Source organism: Suricata suricatta, chromosome 2, assembly GCF_006229205.1.
Source record: "Suricata suricatta isolate VVHF042 chromosome 2, meerkat_22Aug2017_6uvM2_HiC, whole genome shotgun sequence".
Classification (NCBI taxonomy): domain Eukaryota; kingdom Metazoa; phylum Chordata; class Mammalia; order Carnivora; family Herpestidae; genus Suricata; species Suricata suricatta.
The window spans coordinates 77,143,497-77,164,464 of NC_043701.1; the positions used below are offsets into that span (position 1 = coordinate 77,143,497).

The following is a 20,968-nucleotide window of genomic DNA, read 5'->3' on the forward strand; positions in this document are numbered from 1 at the left end:
TGGATACCCAGGCTAAACAGAAGCCCTTCCTGTCCAGGCCTCAGTCAGTGATGATCAGTCCAGGGTTATGCAAGACCAGCCCTCTTGCTTCAGGTGGGACTAATGTTGGGTGTGACTGTTTTCTCTGAGGCCACTCTTCCTTGCTTCAGCCCATCCTGCCTGTCCCACCTCCTCACTCCTTTTCTCTGAGAGCTCATCCTCAGTAAATTAGGTGAACAAGAATCCTGGCTCAGCTCTATTTCTAGGAGACCCTAACCAGAGACACATAACTTTTGACCATTTTTTTCTGGGCTGCATACTCTTATATAGTTGCCTACTCAACACGTCCACTTGGATGTTCCAAAGATACCTAAAACTCAACATGTAAAAATTGAATTTGTGGTAATTTCCCCTCCTCCTCCTCAAGCTTTTGCTCTTTCTGTATCCATTTCTTTAGTTTATGATTCCACCTTTCACCTAGTTGTGCTAAGATTTCAGGGCCATGCTGGATTTTTCTTTTCCATTAGACCTCCTGTCCTGTCATGCAACAAGTAATGCATCGTCTCTCTCCTCCTTTGTCTTTCCATCTCCATTTTTATTGCTTTGGGTCAGGACCTTGACTGAACTATTTGTCTTAGTCTCCCTGTAGCCTCCCTCGCACCCCTCTAGTCCGTTCAACATCATTACCCTGTTGTAAAATGAAATATCCCATCTAGCTGCTATTCTGCTTGTAGTCTTTCAGTGCCTTCCTGTTGGATTAAATGGCAACTTCCTGTAGAATAAGATCTCTAGCTTCTCAGCATAGTGTATGTTATGCCCAGATTTTAATATCGCCCCCCAAAACCAGAGATTACCTGGGAGACCGAAGCACGCATGCAAACGCTAAGGGCTTTATTACGGGTTTAGGCTCACAGACTTTATAGGCGTGGTGGATCCATGCTGAGAGCGAGCCCAAACAAAGGTGGAGTAGGACTTTTATGAGTTTGGGAAGGGGGAGTTACAGGAAATTGTGACATAGGTACAGTGATCCAATTATTATTACACAATATTATTGACAGCAGGTTTACCCAATTACAACATTTAGAGTGTTAACCAATCACAGAGTAGACCCAGGACCCAGGACCCTCACTTAGGGTGTAACTAGCCTTAAGCAATAACTGATTACCTATAGCTTCTGTTTCTAGGCCTGCCCTTAGGAATGTTAAGGATATTACAAGGGTGGTCTCTCTTGCCTCGGGCAATGTGTAACCGCCTAACAGTTCTGGAGAGACTGACCTTTAGACCTAGTTTAGAGGAGAAACTTAAAGCCTGTCATGGCGTCTGTTAGGTTCAGACTTGTGTTCTTACATGTACAGGTCTGTTATGGCAGCATTGTGCCATCTTTTCCTCAGCCTTCACAGCTCCCACCACTCTACTTACTGCTCAGTGGTTTCCTCCCTTCCAGTTTCAGGCTTCTGATCCTTTTGTCCTTTTCTGGGTTTCTCGGTGCCCAGACAGTGTCTAGAAAACTGAGTTTCATGCTGCCTCCTCATTGAAGCCTTTTCGGAGCCATCCTTATTTGTACCCAACTAAGTGCTTTCAAAACACACATTGCAGTATATTATAATCACTGGCTTTATTTTTAACCACTCACTAGGTTCCTTGAATGCAGAGAAAACATGGCTTTTCATGTTGCTGGGTGCATCAGCATATGTTTATTGAACGAACACATGAAAAAATAAAGGAAAAACTTTATTGTGTTGAGTTTGTTGGTTCTTATACAGGATAGCTTCATGAACATGAACATTATACATGCCCTAATCTGCCAACTCTATAGGAAGAAAGATATAGGCACTGCTTAGAGTAAGTGACTGAAGATGACACTTCTGACATGGAGGTTTTTCAGGGAATGATGGGGGAAGGAAGTTGATTAAGCCCCTAAAAATGGAGTTGGTAAATTTATTAATTCTTTTAAATATTATTTAATATTTTCTAGATGGCTAGCGTTGTGTTATATGCTCTGGGGCAATAAAAAAAGAAGCAGTTGATAGAGTTTGTTCCTCAAGGACCTTAAAATGGGGGAAATGTGGACAAGAGTTTTGAGAAAGCATATGATTAAGTCTTAAGTGATTTAAAGATCTGCTATTGGTTCTGAAGAAGGAGAGTCTTTGTGGGCTGGAGGGTCAAGCAATCACAAACAAACCCTCAGATTCTTGAAAGATTTATTGGAATAAAGTCCCCTCTGCGGAAATGATGCTCATGTAACTCAGTAGTTTTCAGATAGCAAGGAGGTAGCTTTCTCTCTTGCCTTTGTTGAAAAAGGAAGTTCATATGGTTGTGTTTGAAGAAGTTTTTGTAAGATTTTTTAAATGCACTTTTGTGTTGCAGAAAAAAGTAAAGTACAGTATCTTCACAGTGTCATTCAATAGGATGAAGGTGAAGATGGTTTGCAAATGGGGGATGGGGGAAATGATTCTTTCAATCAATTAGGATGTGAGAGGAAGACACCTTTCCCTGAGCTCTCCGACTGTAAGTGCATCCAGTCCTGTGGGCTTGGCCACTCACTATTGACACAGCAGTTTCCTCCTCTGTTCTTTAATCTCTTAATTAAGTAAATATCTGTGAGGTCAGATTTCATGCTTGACTTTTAAAATTTCTTGCCTAAAGCATTTCTCAATTGTATCTTTGTATTTTACCCTAATTTATGCCCCTTGGTGATTCTATTTTCTGAGGCTAGGAAGTACTTTCAGCAAAGACGGATTGTAAATCAACCTCAGTCCTGTAGGGGTCGCTATAAGAGTAGCATTCTGGCATTTTTTCTTGCCACCCAGCACCCAGCACTGTGTGGTATGACTTGACACAATTAACCTAACGATTGTGAGATCTGGTTTGTGTTGGCGTTTTACTTTTGAGAGTGGTATGAGTTCTAGCCCCTCTAACCAAGAATGCTATAGGCTCATAAGTGTATTTTATCACTTTGGTTCTGTAAGTGCTACACCTGTGCATTTTTAACCTCATTTATTTGGTGCATGGTTATTTTAGAGTTCTCATTATGCCCCATTTGCATATGACAAGTATATACACATAGACACATTAAACTATTTTAGTGGCTTTTGCAGCACAGATGATGGTAGCCTTCATTGGCCTTCTATAGGACCTCAGATTATTGTTTAATAGGGTTGTCACTCAGGATACTTACTGGCTTCCTCCAGTGCTGTAAAAAAATTGAATTGAGTATGATGAGGTACATCCCCTTGATTAAATGCTTTTCCTCCTATGCAATCACCATTAGCTGTTTGGCTCCCATTCTGTATTTGTTTGAAGCAACCCTGCATTGCAAATCAATATCTTTCTGAAGAGACAGTATGCTGTGAATTGCCTGGGCAGCATATGCACGGTTACTTTGGCTGCAATGCTGCTGCAGAGGCTGGTTACTCTGCCTTCCTGGGAACTCCACAGGCAAGTCCATCGTGTTTGGAGAAAAAAAATTAGATTTTTTAGGGGAAAAATGAACTGTTAAAGCTATTGATACTGAATGTTAGTATGTCCTTTGTATTCTTCTGAACTATTTTTGGTCTTATTCCACTGAGATTGGCTTCTCTTAGGTGATTTCTGTTTTGTGTGTGTGTGTGTGTGTGGATTTTTTTTCTTTTTTTTTCCTTCTTCTTCTTTTTTTTTTTTCTTTTGCTTCCCCCTTTCTTGGTTGTAGTACGGCCGTACCATTTCAGCTTGCTAGTGCAGAAAGATGTGAATTCAGTTGCTGTGTGAGCCTGGCCTGGTGCAAACACATTGCTAGAGACATGTTAAAGAGTTCCAGGTGAATCCAGCCTGAGAGAGACAGCAGCAGAACGGTAAGACGGAGCATGCTTAAAATTAGAGCAGGGGTTTTAATTTGGAGCATCTCGGCGAGTCTGAATCCTGACTCACTCATTTACAACTTGAAAAGGATTCATTTTATGCATGTCATTTTACTCACCCACTTCTATTTAACTGCCAGAAACATTACAGATTGATCAAGGGGGTATTTAAATTAGGGATCTGACAGGAGGTTACTCACGGAGAGTCTCTTGAGGCTCCCAAGGCTACTGCTTGTAGTTTGTAAACACCGGTAGCAGTGATAAGATGAGGGAAAGGTTTAGCGTCTCCTGTGCTTCTTTGCCATAGCTGAGTGTTATTTCTTCTGAAACTCGTCTTATGTATAACAGCCTAAAGAGATCGTACAGACTGTTTTGCGTGGCTCTGCTTGGCTGAATGCCCTCTGATTCAAGCCAGTGAAGGACGGGAGACCACTTCTTTCATTTGGGTAAACTGATGTCCGTGAATTCTCCAGATAGGATCTGAGTGGAATAAGCATCTCTAATATATTAGGGACAGGGGGTTTCGTCCTTGCTCACTGCACCCCCGTCTCTTCTAGAGCACAGAAATGTACCTGCTTTATGTCTGTGCTGCCTGGCAGAGGTCAGTGTGCTGGTATTTTGCATCATTACACCTGTAGTGGCTATGCTTTCATGTACGGAGGTGATAATCCTTCATACAGTTCTGCTTGAAGTGCTGGCTTTAATAGTAGACTGCTGGCATTTTGGATGCTAATGGAGAACCCCTGCATGCATGAAGGACCAGGCAGCAGGCAGGCGACTCCAAAATGATGCTTACCTGCTTGTGAGGAAGATAACAGTTGAGAGACAGAAATGTAAACCTTGATATCTATAGGGGTTGAATTTCTATTTCCTTTGTTAATTGGCAAACAGTCTTGGGGGTGGGGGGCAGTTGAAGTTGAAGAACATGTTTTTAATATTGTTCAGAGTGAGACTACTACCTTACGTGGTCCTGGTGAATTTATTAGGATCCATCTCCTATATATATATGCTGAATGCTAAGGGGGTCAGCATTGATTTTTTGCTTTAAAAATATTCTACTTATGTATACTTCAACTCAGCAAATCATGTAAAATGTAAATGATGTAGATAGTGAATATCAGTTGAGAAAATCATCAGTAACTTGCTGTAGCATGCTGGCCATAAGCCAGTTGTATATAATTTTGTGACATTAGTATTTTTAAGAAAGAACACTTGATTACTTGATAGACAAGTGAGAGATTTTTTTCTTTTTTTTTTTTCTTTTTTTTTTTTTGCATAGGGGTGGGCAACTAGGAGCCTAATATCCTTCTGTGTTTACTCAACTATTGATTGTAATGGTGGGACATTGATTTTTGAAAATGAATGTTTGGATTTTCTTCCAAAGAGAATTCTAAGTTTTCTTTTATTTTAACTATTTATTACTTTCTAAAAAGTCAACGTGGATTATAAGCTATTTTTTTCCATACTTCAGTTCTTTTTTTTCTAAAAGAACTTTTTTTTCCTGTTCAGATGATGTGCTCTGTGTTTGTTGTTGTTGTTGTTGTTGTTTTTCTAAGAGTGATATGTTCTAGCTATTTATCTTTTTACCTTCACTTGGTATAAGACACTAGGTTTATTTTTTCACACAATTACAGAAGTAATTGTACATTTGCAAAAAGTAAGTAATTTTTAAAAAGGGGAAGAGTGAAGTTATTTTATGACATTGATTTTACAGTCATACACTTTTTAACTCTTCATTCTGCAAACATTTATTAGCCATCTACTATGCGTAGGACATTGTAAGACCTGCTGTGAGGAAGTACTGATGCAGTGACGCTCTCCCTTCCCTGAGGGAGCTTAGATAGATTAGCGTTGGTATTTTTCTCTGGAATATGCTCCTTATTCTTTTTCATGAATAAGAAAGTTTGATGATTTTTAAATATTATGTTTTCTCCTTTGGAGTCTCTTTCTATTTTCTTCTAATCACTTATTTATTAAACAAACATTTATGGAGAGTCTGCTGTGTAACAGTATAGCTGCTCTATCACAGTGCACAAAAAAGATCTGGTGCCTGTCCTCATGGAACTTCCCATGTTCTATACTCTTTTTAAAAATACTTCAATATTTTTCCATTTTGGACACTTGTAATACAGATACTGTATGTATTGATTCTTTTTTCACTTTTTAATTGTGGTATAAAATACAACCCAAAACTTTTTAACCATTTTGGAGTGTATAATTCATTGGCAATAAGTACTTTCACAGGGTTTTCCTATGATCACAGCTATCCATTTCCAGAACTTTTTCCATCATCCCAGACAGAAAAACTCTGTACCCATTAAATAGTAACTTCCTATTTTCTCTCCCTCCACCCCTGGTAATCTCTAGTCAACTTTCTGTGTTTATGAATTTGCCTATTCTAGGTACCTCATCAAGTGGAATCATACAGTACTTATCCTTTTGTGTTTGGTTGATTTCACTTAGCATATTTTCAGGGTTTGTCTGTGTTGTAGCATGTTCCAGAATTCATTACTTTTAATATATGCTTTGATTTTTACATGGCAAACACCAGAATTCCCCACCCCTGATATGATTTCACTATAAAAAGTTTCCATATGGGCACCATAATAGGTAATTTAAAGATAACTAAAAATAAAAGCCTATGGGGAGGAGCAAGAAACGAAGAAGAGAAATGCACTGAGGGTATGATCTATCTAATACTGATGGTATTACATTTGGATTCCTTACTTGACCTGATAATTGAGCATGGTAATTGGGCTACTTAGATTTTCATGTCAGTTCTTTGGTGATAGCAGCGGTCAGCCAAAATATTCAATGGAAGGCTGGAGTGTGGCTTTTGCCATTATTAACATTTGGATTTCACTCACTTTGCTTCATTTCCCTTATTTTATCTTATAGAATCGGAGACACTTAGAATTGGAAGGTTCTTCAGCAAATGTGTTGTTTAATGGGCTCATTACCACTCATTCAGCCAATGGGAAAGTGAGACTTTATTCAGTCTCCTGATATCTACTGAAAGCCTTCTTTCAGTGGACACTCCATCTAAAAATACCATGTGTCTTCTGAGTTGGGCAGAGAGGGATAGGAGGAGGGTATAAGCTTTTTGCCATATTAAGCAGTTTTCCACTGGATGAGGTAAGCCTGGTTTTATCAATATAGCGTTCTCTTTCTCAGATTTCTTCCTGATACTGCTTATCTTAAATCCAGATTTTTTTTTGATAGAGAATCCTTTTTAGAAAGCAAGTTAAGGCTCCCAGAGGTATCCACTTATCTGCCATCCACTGATTTGATGATGCATAGTTCGATCAGTCAGCGGTTTATGTCCATGCCTTTAACATACTATTCTGAACACACAAAGATATATGGGAGAGGAAGATTCAACATGGCAATGCCTAATGCCTGAGTTACAGTTACTCCATCTTCCAAGCCATCAGCCTATCCTTCTTAATGATCTTAATGCTTTCTGCCCCCTAACTACTTTGCTGTTCAGCCTTGACTTTTGATGTAAGGCTGATTGAGAATTAGGACAGTCAAAGGTATGTTACGTTTGGGTGGTGGTGGTGAAAGTAGTGAGGGATGAGGGGAGAATGATGGGTCAGAAAGCCTTAAACCACAGAGCACTTACTCTGCTCAGCTTTAAAAATACATTCTTATACACCAGGAGGGAGAGTGAGAGACGGGTTACAGACCAGGTCTTTCCTTTGCTTATTTCTCTCAAAATACAAATCCCAGAGAACATGTAAGGAAGACAACCCAGTGGTCAAGAGGTAGGACTTTGGAATTTATTTAGAATAAATCTCATTTCCTCTGCTTACTCTCTATGTGGTATTGGACATGCTACTTAATTCTTGTGTGCTTCAGTTTACTCATCTGTAAAATTGGAATAGTAATCATACCTCATGGGTTGGTTGTAGAGATTGAGGAACTACTTATAAAGCATCATTCATAGTAGCTATTGTATAATAAGAGCTCAATAATAACCCTCATCGTTATCATTGTCATCTAGAAATCCTTAATTTCCATGTCTCTTTTGGGTCAACTTGCATTTATCTTGTCCAGGATCCTTTTCCGGTTTGTTTGATTATGGAACATATATGACAATTGTTAGTGTTCTTGTGTTTGAGTGGATAAAAAGGGGATTTATCCATTGATCATCTGGTAAGTTTTTTAGAAGGGTATATGTTCCATAAACTTCCTCTTTCCCCTAAATGATACAAGTTTGCCCCAGCGTCGTATTCCTCAGCTAAATGAGATCTAGCTGGAATGCAAAGAGGACCGTGAAGTGTTCCTGGAAGCACTGGTGCTTATTTTCAGGTGGCAGCCAAGCAGCAGGATATGTGTGTCCCACTGGTCTGTTCTGTTCACTTTCACCCTTTTCTTTCGGAGTCACTATTGACTTTTGTCAGTCATAGGAAAGATTTACAGAACCAGTCCTCATGCAATCAGTTAGGACTTTATTATTAATGGATTGCTGTCAGATTTATTATTGCTGAAATTTTAGCTCTTTACAATAGATGGACCAGTTGTTAAAGCTGCATTGAACGATACTTCCATTTTCTCCCCAAAGGTTCATTGTTCCCTGTGTTTTTCTTCATAAATTCTGTGTGGTTAGTGACCCATATATGATTCTCTGAAATTTTGAGGCACTTCAAAAGTCGGTCCTATATTGAGTGATGTCCTGTATTTTATCTGAATTCTTTATTCGGGTTTGCATCTTGATTTATTTTATTGAAAGAAAAACATTAAACTTTTAAACTTTATAACATCACTCTTGACATGAGTCAGTAAATTATTATTCAAGCATTAATAATACATCTAAATTTTATTAAAAGGATGGTTATAGTAGATGAGGAGATAGAAGTTGTACTTATTAATATAGTCATCTGTTTCAGAAAAAAAGATAGTATACAATTTTATTTTTCCTTCAGGGAAGGAATTTAAAAATATTTATAATCTTTACTTTTAAATACTGTTCATATGGTTACCAGGGGAAAGAAATTCAGACCCTAATGGATCAGTCAGCACCTCCAGTAGTGTGTTTCTTTTTTTCAGTTTCCATTTTTAATGCTATTATGCCTTCTGGATGCTTTATCTAACATGAGGGACAGAACAGCGAGCTACCAGTATTTGAAAGGCATAAACATGAAGGAGGAACTAGCCTGGCTCAGTACAAAGAAGCTGTGGATGGGGCAGTGAAACTCAGAAGAGAAATAAAACAGAATTCAGAATATACCTGAGACTGTCCTTTGCACAATGAGACAAATGACAGCTTTTCTGGTCCCCAGGATATTAAACAAACAAACAAATCCAAAAAACCCTCAAACAGTGAGCATATGTATATAGGTGGAAAGCATCCTGGACCATGTTAACGATTTCAGACAACTATGAACCTGGGTTCAGCCTGATCTGTTTTCTGATTGTTAGTACTTCTGCCATGGTAGATATTTTTAAATTATTATAGGTGATATTACTTCTTCTTGCCAGGTTATCTCAGAACTCTGCATGGTGTGGGGTCCTTTGAAAATACACTCTGGTTTCCCTTTTTCAGGTTAGGACCCAGGACAAACCAGAATAAAAAGAAAAGCTATATTTAAACCAGTACGTCACCCCCTCCCTCCCCCTTCAGTCCATGGTTCATTTTCAGTATTCATGGTCATGGTGGGGGGCACTTGTGGGGAGAAGCACTGGCTGTTATATGGAAACCAATTTGACAATAAACTATTAAAAAAATAATAAACCAGCACGTTCTATGAGAAAGGGGAGAAAAGGTCCCTATTTGCAGACCAGATTTTTTCTTTTCTAGAATGAGAGCTGTAAGGGAATAGTGTCTTGATGAAGACACTAATTAGCCATGCATTTGTGAGCCACTTTGTGTAGCCTGATTCTTCTGTTTCGTCGAGAATGGGTATTCTAATTCCTCACTGCAGCTGTGGGACTTTTGTAGGTTGAAACAGGCTTTTGCTGTGTGGGAATTCTTACTGTCTTATGGGAATTCTCATTTCATGTGCCCCCTTTCTGAGCCCTCTGACTATATATGGGAGAAGGTAGATGGTAGGTAATATTGATGACAATTCTAATATTTCACCTCCCAATGTATTCATTTGGCCTTATGATATGAATGCTAGACTTTTTTCCATGATGGAATTTTAGCCAGCTTATAATTACGGATATCAAGTGAAAGTCAGAAAATTCACATATTCATGGTGTCTGGGTGGCTCAGTTGGTTAAGCGTCTGACTCGTGATTTCAGCTCAGGTCATGATCTCACCATTCATGAGATCGAGTCATGTATTGGGCTCTGTGCTGACAGCTTGGAGCCTATTTGGGATTCTCTCTCTCCCCTTCCGGTTCATGTTCTCTCTCAAAATAAATAAATATACATTAAAAAAAAAAAAAAGAAAATTCACATCCTTCTTTCTCCTCTTGATCTTTTTGGAATATTTAGTATGTATTTAGTGGAAAGAGTGATTGAGAGACAACCAGACTTCTACAGAATTGTCACGCCTTCTACTTGTGAGTAGGAGTTAATTTATGTCCCTTGTCCAGTCTGGGGTGGGACATGGTTAGATTCCATATAGGCAAAGGGCTTTTTTTTTTTTTCCTCCCAGGGGAGGACCTGTTTTAGGATATGTGGTACTCTTTGCAAATGTAAGTTCCTTTAAAAGTTTTGTTTCTGGGTCCTAAAGTGATTTCCTTCTATTTTTTTTTTTAATCTACCAAATAAACTCTGGTAAATAAAGAACAAAGCAATATTCTGGGCTCTTATCTCCTTAGAATAATTTTGTGACAATGTTTTTTCATAGATATGGTAGCCAGTGGCAAAACAGTGCTTCTGTATTAGAAATATGTATCCACAAATTTCTACTCAGGAGGTAATGTTAAATGTTAATGTTAAATGTAATGTAAATGTTAATGTTAAATGTTAAATGTGCTGTTGTGACCCATGAATATTCTTTTTTCTATGCTTATTACTCTGATCCCATTGCTTAAAAAATTTTTTTTTACATTTATTTATTATTAAGAGACAGAGATGGAGCACAAGTGGGGGAGGGGCAGAGAGCCTGAGACAGAATCCAAAGCAGGCTCCAGGCTCCAGTCTGTCAGCACAGAGCCTGAAGCGGGGCTCCACCTCACAAATCGTGAGATCATAACCTGAGCCAAAGTTGGATGCTTAACTGACTGAGTCACCCAGGTGCTCCAGATCCCATTGCTTTTAAAAAAAATTATAAATATATTGGGTATACCTTATTGGACAATTTTATTTTAGAGTTCAAAATTATATTAAAGGATTATCTGAAATTGCCATGATCTTTTGTGGGAAGCTTGAGTAAAAAATCTTACCCAAGGAATATGGAAATGATTATCACTCATGGTACCCAGAGTTTGAAACGAATTTACCCTCTAAAACTCTTGACCTCTCTTACAATCTCAATCTCTTAGTTGGCCATACCAGCAGAATCTATCCTTATATGGTTAGAGAACTGCACATCAAACTTTTTATGTGCACACCAATCCTCTGGGGATTTAGTTAAAATACAGGACTCAGTAGAACTTAAGTTGAGGGCTGGGGATGGAGCTGAGATCCCAGGCATTGCCAGTGCTGCTGGTCCGCTGCAGAAAGGGGTTAGAGAATATTCCAGGTAAAGTATTGATTTCCGAAGATAGCTATATTCCAAAAAACCTATATAGGCCACAGCTAACAATTGAGAGGGCATTTTTACCCTTACCGTGTGTATTCCACCAGTTCATTAAACTTTATGTTAATTTCATCATTATGATTTGGATGAAATAAAGAACCTGGAGGTTAGTAAATAGAAGCATTTGTCTTTGCAAACCAGTAAGCAGACTATCATGTATATCTAAGTCAGGAATATAATTATAACAGAAAGGAAAGCAACTGACTAAAATTATTTTAGCAATATATATTAAGGCTTCAGCTGCTGAGAAGACCACCTAAATATTTCATAATAAAACTAGCAAAACAATTACCACGCCTCTTGGTGGTAAGCCTGAAGCCCAGTAAGGGTCGTTAGAAAACTATAGTCACTGAACTGATATAAAGGAGAATAGTGTCTTCAAGAATTGTCCGTTCAACTGTGTCCATTAGCTAGTGGATTCAGGATTTAAATGAAATTAGTTCAAACCCCAAAGAAATCAGTCAGTAGAAAAATAAGCATTTTAAATTAAATCACAGTAATAGACATTGAATTCTGGTGAGTAGGAACAGCTGGTGAAAGCCTTTTCATTGACTGGAAGAGATCTGGGCTCAGAAGGTGCCTCATTGTTATGTAGGTAGGACTGATGTTTTCACCAGCCTATGTGTAGTTAAAGGGGAAGGCTCATAGTAAGGAAAACATTCCATCTCTGATTAAAAATTAACAGAACACCCACTTCACGCCATCTATTGGGCTTTGGACAGCATTTAAAGGAAAGGAAGATAATGATTCCTGTGCTCAAGGTGTTTACAGTCTGGTCACAGAAATATAATGAACACATAATAGAACAAAACAAAGACCTCCTCCCATCCCAATAAAATAAACCAAACACATGAAAACAAATTCCACAGTGGCTTATATAAAAGCATGTAAAACAGCATACATAAGTGACAGATTGTGAAGTACAATCTAAAGATGACGTTGTTCTTTTGTGAGGACGTTTTTGGTTGTGGCAGTGACATAAGGACGTGGCCGGCATTTAGTAGACAGGACAAGGTTTGCCAAACATCCTACCATGTGACCTGCTGCATCATGCTGCTCGCAAATAATTTGTCAGCCAAAGGCCCAGGATGCCATCACTGAGACACAATGCCAGGATTTTGGAGTGAGGGGAGACCTGCAGAGACTGGAGAGATCAGAAGTGTTTGTGGTGTGAACCTGGCTGCCTGGTTGCTAAACCTAAATTCCTAAGGGGAATGGAAAATAAAAGGAGGCACAAAGAAGTGAATTTATGTGTCTGGCCTTATGTAGTTAATCTATTTAAAATCATTTGTCAGCTATAAACTGCTGCCTAGAGTTTGTAATAGAACTGTTGAGCTGTAGAAGGTCTTAAGAGCTATTTACACCAGCTTTATCATTTTACAGATGAGAAGACTGAGATTCAGAGAGTTTAAGTGACTTGATCTAAGTCACTTATGTGACTTAGGTGGGCAGCAGGCTTGCCTGCATGTTAGCTAATGCTCTGAAGTTGATTTTAGGCAAGATGTTGGGTCCAGTAAAACATAGCTGTATGTAAAAATGCATTCATGCATATATCCCTTTATATACATATAGATAACCCATCCCATATCTTCATGTAACCATTCACACTACCACCTTTATCCCCCCCCCCCCATGCACACATGGGAGAAAGAGAAGACCACAGTCAAAGAGAGGGAACATACCTGCAGATCTTGCACGTTAGGTTAGAGATGAAGGCAGCGGTCAAGAGTTATGATGCCAGGGGCATTAGAAATTCTTCCCACTCACCCCACTAGCCCCACCCCCACCAGAAAACCTTGCCCACTTATGCCTCCATAGCTAAAATTCCTTTTAAAAGGAATGAAGCTTTTTATTCTATAATGCTTAAAGTTCAAGAAATTCTGGGAGGGGTTACATTTTGGTTTAAGTGTTCAAAACCTTGTAGATGACTGATGATGGCTTTTAAAAAAAATTACTATTGGGAGATTTTGAGAGGAGACAGTGAGTAGGAAAAGCCCATTGGACTCTCACAGAGTCATGGACACCGGGGTGGGGCAAATATAAGAGGTTGTTTTAGTATCAAGAGTTTTTACCTATTTATATTTGCCAGTTTTATATCAGACCTGTCATGGATATTTCTTTTTTTTTTTTAAATGTTTTATTTATTTTTGATACAGAGAGAGACAGAGCATGAGAGGGGGAGGGGCAGAGAGAGAAGGAGACACAGAACTGGAAGCAGGCTCCAGGCTCTGAGCTAGCTGTCAGCACAGAGCCTGACGCGGGGCTCGAACCCACGAACATGAGATCTGACCTGAGCCGAAGTCGGAGGCTTAACCGACTGAGCCACCAGGCGCCCTTGTCATGGATATTTCTATCATGAATGTTAAAAGACCATGACCTGGCTCATTGCCTGATGCATAATGCAGTATTTGCTGTGGGTCAGCTTGGAGGCCTTTAAACCAGTTCTTTCCCTAATGTCTGTCTTCATGAAGAGTGTGGGGTGAAGAAGTGGACGAGATCACACCATGAACTGAGTAAAATGCCGGTCACCAGAAAATGGTTGATTCAAAGGGACAATTTTCAGCCTGAATGAATTCACTTGAAATGAATGCCAACCTTAACTGAATTAAGTTGTGCTCTTTCAGATCCACTGCTGAGAGTTTGGTAGACAGTTGTCTGGATTTTACATAGCTCCAAGCTAAAATCATAGGTCAAACTGTGACTTTTGGAGCCTCCAACACTATTTGAATTTCTAACCATTTTTACTGAGTTTTGAGTCTGACAGCTAATGTACAGACCCCTGTTAATGACCAGTGGACCAAAATAATTGATTCAGATGACCACCCAAATATGTGGGTACATCTCTAAACTTGTTTGAATTCTAGGTTCTATTGAATTTACTGGGGAAAAAAACACAGAAGTTTCTTTTGGTATTTGTGATGATTTCTTTTTTTTTCTAAAACTACCTTGAAACATCCCTGCTTGTTTAAATTTTGTCACTTTAGCTTCTCATCAGTAGGAACAAGGAGTAAAAATACAGCCATAGAGAAGACACAGCCTTATTCCCATTCATTGGAATGTCTGTTATTTTCAGGCAGTACTGATAGCACAACTGTTTCCTGTGATTGGCCTTTGGGAAGGGATTCCAAATTACCAAAGGGTAATTTTTGAGAAGATTTTTTTAAAATGGAAGAATAATTGATCTATAATATTGTATTAGTGTCAGGTGCATGACATAGTGATTTGATATGTATACATAGTTTGACATGGTCACCGCAATAGTTTAGTCACCATCTGTCACCATACAAAGTTGCTACAATATTATTGACTATATTCCCTATGCTGTATATCCCCATATCTTATTTATTTTATAATTAAAAGATTGCACCTCTTAATTTCCCCACCTATTTCGTCCATCCACTACCCCCCCTTCCTTTCTGGCAACCATCTGTTTGTCTTTTGTATCTGTGAATCTGTTTCTATTTTATTTGTTCCTTTGTTTTGTTTTTTAGATCCCACATATAAGTGAAAACAGGTGGTGTTTGTCTTTCCCTGGCTGACTTATTTCACTTAGCATAATACCCTCATATTGTTGCAAATGGCAAGATTTTATTCTTTTATATGGCTGAATAATATTTCATGATATTTATATACCTACACTATATATAAGACACCTTCTTTATCCACTCATCTATTGAAGGAAATTTAGGCTGCTTACATCTCTTGGCTATTGTAAATTATGCTTTGATGTACATGGTGTGCATATGTCTTTTCAGATTAGTGTTTTTTGTTTTCTTTGGATAAATACTTGGAAGTGGACTTGCTGCGGCATATAGTATTTATATTTTTAATTTTTTGAGTAGTCTCCAAACTCTTTTCCACAGTGGCTTCAACAAATTAACATTCCTATCAACAGTACACGAGAGTTCCCTTTTCTGCACATCCTCACTGACACTTGTTATTTCTTGTCTTTTTGATAATAGCCATTCTGACGAAGAAGTGCTATCTCATTGTAGTTTTGATTTGCATTTCCCTTTTCATGTACCAGTAGGCCATTTCTATGTCTTCTTTGGAAAAAATGTTTATTCAGTTTGATAATGGGTTTGTTAACCCATATTTTATTCAAAATATTTTTTAATATTGGTTGTATGAGTTCTATAAAGATGTATTTTGGATGTTAACTCCTTGTTGAATATATCATTTTCAAATAGTTTCTCCCATTTAATAGGTTGTCTTTTTATTTGCTGATGGTTTCCTTCACTGTGCAATAGTTTTTTAGTTTGATGCAATCCCATTTGTTTCCACTTTTGTCTTGCCTGTGGAAACAGGTCTGTCTGTCATATTAACAGAACAAGGGATAGAAATCATATAATGCATCTCAGCTGCAGGAAAAGCATTTGACAAAATTCAACACCCATTTAGGATAAAAGCTCTAAATAAGTGGGTCTAATAAAAGCCATATATGACAGACCCACAGAGCTTTTCCTTTAAGATGAGAAACAAGACAAAGATAGAGAAATGCTGATTTGAGGGGCACATGCACCCCTGTGTTTATAGCAACACTATCAATAATAGCTGAATTATGGAAAGAGTCCAATGTCCATTGCCAGCTAAACGATAAAGATGTGGTATGTATGTATGAATGTGTGTATACACACACACACACACACACACACACACACACACACACAGGAATACTGTGTGGTGATGAAAAAGAACTAAATCTTGCCATTTATGACAACGTGGATGGAACTAGAGTGTATTATGCTAAGTGAAATAAGTAGGAGAAAGACAAATACGTAATTTTACTCGTGGAATTTGAGAAACAAAACAAATAACATATAGGAAGGGAAGGAACAATAAAATAAATATAGAGAGGGAGACAAACCATAAGAGACTCTTAACTACAGAGAACAAATTGAGGGATGCTGGAGGGGTGGTGGGTGGGGGGATGGGCTAAATTTGTGGTGGTTATTAAAGAGGGCACTTTTTGGGATGAGCACTGGGTATCTTAGGTAAGACATAAATCGCTGGGTTCTACTCCTGAAGACAAGACTACACTGTATTTTAATTAGCATGCATTAAAAGAAAAAAAGGATGCCCGCTCTTGCCACTTTTATTTAACAGTATTGGAAGTCCTGGCCATAGCAGTTAGGCAAGAAGAAGAAAGAAAAGGCATCCGAATTGGAAAAGAAGAAGTAAAACTGTCACTATTTATAGATGATATGATACTATATATGGAAAATCCTAAATCCTCCACCAAAAATCTGTTAGAACTGATAAATGAATTTATTAAATTTTCAGGATACAAAGTCAATATCCAGAAATGTGTTGTGTTTCTATATACACTAAGAACTATCAGAAAGAGAATTTAAGAAAACAGTCCCATTTACATTTGCATCAAAAAACAATAAAATAGCAAGGAATAAACTTAACCAATGAGGTGAAAGACTTGTACTCTATAAACAATAAGAAATTGATGAAAGAAATTGAAGATGACGCAAATCAGTGGAAACATATTACGCTCATGGATTGGAAGTATTAATGCTGTTAAAATGTCTGTACTACTCAAAACAATTTATAGGTTCAGCAGAATATCTATCAAAACTTCAATGGCATTTTTCACAGTACTAGAATAAATAATACTAAAATTTGTATGAAACCATATACAACCCCAAATAGCTAAAACCATCTTAAGAAAGAACAAAGCTGGAGGTATCACACTCCTAGATTTCAAGCTATGCATCAAAGCTATAGTAATTAAAACAGTATAGTGCTGGCATAAAAGCAGGCACATTAGTCAGTGAAACATAATAGGAAGCCCAGAAATAAACCCACATTTATATAGTCAGTTAATCTATGACAATGGAGGCAAGAATATACAATGGGGAAAAGTCTGTTTAATAAGCGTTACTTGGAAAACTTGACAGCTACATGTGAAAAAGAAGTCTTGAACAATAGTGAGGACATGGTTTGGTGTGGGGGGAAGTCTATGATTTGGTGTGCCCTATGTAGAGGGCACTAACAAAGTATGTGGAAGGACAGTGAAAGCTGATGGTTTACAGAATGTCCAAGGGTCTTTTGTGCCTGGAGCATCCTATGGCCTTAGTACTTGGACAGGTGCCTATGTTCTTAAAAAATATATAGCTGATAAATGCATTTTTGAAAACCAGTTTGTCTCAGTACAATGAAGCATCAGTTACTGACTTAATTAAATTCCCTTAATTTCAAATGCTAATTTTCTGTGACTGATTGTTTTAACATAATTCAGATACCTTAAACGAAAACAAGCACAAATATGCGTATTGCAAATTATATTACTATACTTATATTCATCCTATTTAAAACACCAACATTGTGTGTTTGACTAATATTATTAAAATTTGTGTGTCTTTTTATACCTAAGGTTCTAGATGCACCTATTTAAATTATTTCCAAGGGGTTTCAGTACTATTTTTTTGACTCTTGGGATTGTGTAATCTTTACAGAACCACAAATAAAACAGTGCCTTCTCAGAATAAGAAAGGGTTATAGGATCTGAGTAACAGCTATTGGGATCTTGGTTGCTTTTTCCAAAGTGATTCAGATCTGAGTCACTGGTTAGCAGTCAGTTGAGTTTTCTTTTTAAGGGTTAAATTTCACTTAGTTATTACAATTTAATACATTTCCCAAAAAATGCCTCCCACCTTGGTTTCACAAAAGTTTTCTTTGTAGTCTGGTGTGTCTCCACTAGACATATTCTTTGCAAAAGATTGTTTAGGCAACAGCACATACTCTTTAGTCTGTTATTGTGTTATGTTGACCTGGACTGTGATTAGGGCATGCTGTGTTGCTGCTCTCTCTACAGTTGTGATGCTTAGGCCTCTTGCAGGCTCTGGCCAGTCATTCCTGTTTTTGGAGTACAGTTCCTACTTTTTATAGTATTAGTTTCCTTATTCCTTACTTAATGCAGTTCCATGCATTAAAGCCAAACATATCCTATTATATTCATGTTTCTTGTATTTTATAACTGCCCTTTGCCCTTTATATTAACTTTTCTCTTTTGAAATCATATTGAACTCATGGTGTTTCAATAACTCAACATTTTCCCCTTAACCATAATTTTATTTTTCTTGTGATGTGCCAATACATAACTACCATTTGGCTACTAGGAATCCCTATAGGCACACTCTTTTGTCCCTTCTAGCCTTGCCCATGACATTTTTGAAAGGATTCTACTTTTCTGGAAACAGCTGGATATTTCACAGCTGTTTTTTGTTTTCTACCCTGTGAGCTGGAGTCAAGTTACTTTTCAAGGATTCCTCTTTTTTCATAGTGAAGAATTGGAACATAGACAAAAATTTGGGCACTAGGGGTACGCAGGAAAGTTAGTAATGCATCAAAGAGCTACTGTTTGGTGGTTGGAAAAACATGCCTTATTGAGGTTATGGGCTTCTATTGATTTTCCCAATTTGACATATCATGCTTCTGTCCTTGAGTTTTGTTATTGTATCAGATTATGAAAATCTGATAGATTATATCTATCGTCAAGACTTTCTACTGCACTGACCATAAGCATTTTGTTGTGAGAACAAAGATACTCTATTTGGGTAGGGGAGTGTCTATTTAGATTGCTGACAAGCTGTAGAAGGAATCAGATGAAGACATGGGCAGTAGCACCTGTGTATGATCTGACTTCTGGGATATTCTACTCTTCTCTTCATGTATCCTGGGTTCTTCAATAGTTTTATTCTATGAGCCTCCAGAAATTGCAGCTTTCTAGGGGAAATGAGTATTATTCTTACTTCATTTTGCCTGCATCTTTCTCTAGACCCGACCCTTTCCTCTTTTTGGGGTCTGCAAAGTGACTTGCCTGACAATCTCATGAGGTCAACAAGGCTGGTTCCCTATATCTTTATGAAGAGTCTGGATTCTACTTTCTGTTCTGCTTGCGGTTAACAGAGCTGGCCAGATCACATTTAAGTTGTTTGTCACAAATATTGGAAACTTGAAACTTTTCCAGAGCAGTCACTTTGCCCTATTGGAAAATTCAGGTATAGACTGCTTTCCTGGATGATGATACATGCACAAAGCAGGTGTTGATAACGATGTTATTCACATAAACCCCAGGCAAAATGGAGTCCAGGATTAATTGCATATAAACTTAATTATGAAGAGAACTTGTTTGTGGACATTCTAATACTGATGGAGTTGCAGCGTGCAGAAAACTCTTGATATATGGTCATTTACTAATAGTGATCATAAGAATCATCACTTATTTTCTCCTGAATATCAGATTCAGGAAATGGTATCCGCAACATGTTCCTAAGAACATTCTGCTCAAATATCAAAGCACTTCAAGCAGTTTGAGTAAAGTGAGTGTATTAGTTTTCTCTTGCTGTGTAACATATCACCACAAATTTACTAGCTTATTAGCTCAGTTTCTGTGAAAGTCCAGGCACAGCACAGCTGGTTTTTCTGCCCTTGGGCTCCCTCTAAATCAAGATATTGGGCATGGTTGTGGTTCTTACCTGGAGCCAGGATCCTCTCAATCCTCAACTAGTTGTTGGCAGAAATAATGTTCTTGTGGTTATTACATGAGCACATTCCCTATTTTCCTGCTAGTTGTCAGCCAGCGAGCACTCTCAGCTCTTAGAGGCTGTCTTGCAGTGCTGTGCAGTGTGGTCTCCATTTCAGTTCACAGCATGAAATGTTTGCTTTCTTCCAGGCTTCCCAAGTCACATCTCCCAGTTTGTTCTGTGACTAGCTAGAGAAAACTCTCTGCTTTTAAAAGAGCTCGCCTGATTAGGTCAGGCCCACTCAGGATTATCTCTCATTTGTCGCATCACAGAATATAATCATGGGTTCAGTGATTTCCTCATATTCACACTTAAAAGGGAGGGAGGAGATTATTTAAAGGTGAGAGATGTTGCATTCAGAGTATAGTTACGAGTATAGCTCACTTCCAAAGGTGAGGGACATTAGGTGTCATTTTAGAATTCTATCACAATGAGCTTGTTAAAAAAAAACTTTATTGGTACATATGCATATATATGTATATTTATTATTTTTGTGTCAGGACTGCTGTCTTTCTGACAATAGCTTTTGGTAATAAATGTTTCAGAGATTCAGTATTTTTACCAACAGAGTAAGAAGATTATATCTTTGACTGAACTTTCTCGAATTTGATGTTAATTAGACAGAACCTTATTGAGCTTTACTGTGGGCCAGGCACCAGGTGAGGCACAGTAGGAAAAGGGTGCAGTAATGTAGACAACATTCTTGCCGGCATGGAACTGGATAAGAAGATACTGAGTTTCTTTGGAGAAGTGTCTGTTCATGTCTTCTGCCTATTTCTTCACTGGGCTATTTGTTTTGTGGGTGTGAAGTTTGGTGAGTTCCTTGTAGATTTTAGATACTAGCCCTTTATCTGATATGTCGTTTGCAACTATCTTTTCCCATTCTGTCGGTTGCCTATTAGTTTTCTTGATTGTTTCCT

General features: G+C 38.1%; 1 protein-coding gene across 6 annotated transcripts in view; it reads left to right on the forward strand.

Moving 5' to 3' along the window:
* Window positions 1-20,968, forward strand: part of CDK14 (cyclin dependent kinase 14) — a 583,363-nt gene that overhangs the window by 137,611 nt on the left and 424,784 nt on the right. Inside the window, exon 1 of one of the 6 annotated variants that reach the window (XM_029928667.1) lies at window positions 3,694-3,809. The exons of the other annotated variants lie outside the window; for them this stretch is intronic. The gene's annotated coding sequence lies outside the window, so the exon portion shown is untranslated. Of the gene's footprint in view, window positions 1-3,693; window positions 3,810-20,968 lie in introns of those variants that run through there. 6 annotated transcript variants of the gene reach the window in all.